Below are 2,500 nucleotides of genomic sequence, written 5' to 3' on the forward strand. Positions count from 1 at the left end.
AAAAATCCCTCTCTTTTTCACTCAACGTCCAGGCTTCCCCACGCACCTCCGTTCCCCTAAAGCGGCGTTATTTAAAAACTGACAAAGCCCTTTTATTTTAGGCGTGATCTTAAGTATACAGTTTCTTGGAGAGGTAAAAGGACGAATAAAAAAAAAAAAAAAAAAAAACACGAAGCGAAATGAGAAGAAATACAAGATAGAGAAAATGTATTTCTACGTATTTATTTACATTTAATTCTCCATCTTAACATCCCCCACGATCCGACGGGACTAACTTTTAAATTAAATTTTTTCTTTTTTCTTATTTTTCTCCGTCTTTTCTCTCTCTCTCTCTCTCTCTCTCTCTCTCTCTCTCTCTCTCTTCTTTCTTTCTTTTTTTCTTTTTTTTTTGTGTGTGATCATTATCGCCCTCTTCCTCATTCCTATTTACTAAACTTTTCTCTCAAGATCGGTCGTTATCTGCCATGAGTCACCGCGCTGCTTTTCCCGCCTTGAATCCGGACCGTTCTTGTAAGCCTGATCATCGTTTTTCTTGGCTCCGATGACGTCATAGGGCCCGTTCGCTGACGTGTTTGGTGAGTCGTTTTCGTGTGAATTTCGGGTGTGATTAGTAATAGTTCCGGGGATGAAGGATTAGATGCGGTGATGAAGGGGGGGGATAGAGGGGGAAATTATATGTCTGATGTGGCTGATGACTACGATGGTATATTAATGCGAGGGTGGGGTGATATGCATATAGAAAGTATATAGACTTTAAATGAAATGATGATGAAAAATAGAAATATGATGATAATAATTTAGTAATGAAAATAATAATAAAAATAAAAATAAATAATATTAAATAATATAAAATAATAATAAAAATATAATAAAAAGGGTAAAATAATTGATAATAATAAAAATAATAATAGTAATAATAATATAATAAATAAAAATACATAAAATAATAAAACAAAAATAAAATGAGATGAGGGTGTGATGATAATAAATAATATATATAATAATAATAATAATAAAAATATTTTACTACTACTCTACATACTACTTAATATAATAATAATAATAAAAAATGATAATAATGACAATGAAAAATGATAATAATAATATAAAAAATGAAAATTTTAAATAACAAAAATAAAATGATGAGAGATGATGATGATGATGAAAATAATAATAATAAAAATAATAATAATGAAAATTAAAAAACAATAAAAAAAATAATAATGAAAAAACAAAAATGAGATGATGGTGATGAATAAAAAAATAAAAATAGTATAATAATAAAAATAAAAATAAGATATTACTCTACTACTAACTAATAATAAAAATAATTAAAATGATAATAATAATATGATAATAAACTGATAATGATAATATAATAAAAATGATAATGAATAATGAAACAATATAATAATTATAAATGATGATATGTGATGATAAATATAAAATTAATAATATTAATAAAAAATAATATATAATAATAAATAAGAAATTATGAGATAATGAAAATAAAACGATGATGATATATAATATTAATAATAACAAAGAAATATAAAATAAAGAAAAATGATAAAATAAAATGAAATATAATTTTTTTTTTTTCATTCAAAGGGCTGACTTTCATCTTCATTCATTTCTCTCATTTACTTGAATTCATCTCCTACCTTTCTCCTCTTCCCCTTTCTCTCCTCTTCCTTCTCCTCTTCCCCTCCTCTTTCCCCATTTTTCCACCCCCAACCCCCCCCCCCCCCCCCCCACCCCCCCCCCTCACCCCTTCCTCATCTCCTCATCTCCTCTCACAACCCTCTTTTCTAACCTCTCCTAGCCTCTGACACTCACCCTCCTCATCTTCTCCATTCTCTTTTCTTCCCTTTCGCCCTCCCTCTCCTACGCTCTTTTGCTCTCTTGTATCCTTCCTCCTCCCTCCTCTCCCTCTTCCTGCTCCCTATCCTACCCATCGTCCTCTCTCACCTTCCCTATTCCCTATCCTATAACCCCTTCCCCTCCCCCTTTCTACCCTTCTTCTATCCTTCCTCCTCCTTCTTTCCTTTCACCTTCTCCACTCTTTCTCCTACCCTCTCCTCCCCCCCCCTCATTTTTCCCCTTTTCTTCCTCCCCCCCCCCTCCCCTTTCTCCCTTCTCTCTCCTCCCCCCCCCTTTCCTTTTCCCCCTTCTCTCTCCTCCCTCCCCCGCTTTCTCCCTTCTCTCTCCTACCCTCTCCTCCCTCCCTCACTTTCTCCCTTCTCTCTCCTCCCTCCCTCACTTTCTCCCTTCTCTCCCCCTCCCTCACTTTCTCCCTTCCTCCTCCTCCCCCTTCTCCCCCCCTCACTTTTTTTTCCCCCTCTCCTACCCTCTTCTCCCTCCCTCACTTTCTCCCTTCTCTCTCCTTCCCTCACTTTCTCCTTCTCTCTCTTACTCTCTCCCCCTCCCTCCTTTCTCCCTTTTCCCCCCTACCCCTCCCCCCTCCTCCTTCTTTCTCCCCCCTTTTCCCCCTACCCTC

At 35.9% G+C, this 2,500-nt stretch overlaps 1 protein-coding gene across 1 annotated transcript in view; it reads right to left on the bottom strand.

Annotated features, from left to right (window-relative positions):
- Positions 1–2,500, bottom strand: part of LOC119595623 (probable serine/threonine-protein kinase clkA) — a 142,578-nt gene that overhangs the window by 60,313 nt on the left and 79,765 nt on the right. The gene's annotated exons all lie outside the window — the stretch shown is intronic.

Source organism: Penaeus monodon, chromosome 36, assembly GCF_015228065.2.
Source record: "Penaeus monodon isolate SGIC_2016 chromosome 36, NSTDA_Pmon_1, whole genome shotgun sequence".
Lineage (NCBI taxonomy): Eukaryota > Metazoa > Arthropoda > Malacostraca > Decapoda > Penaeidae > Penaeus > Penaeus monodon.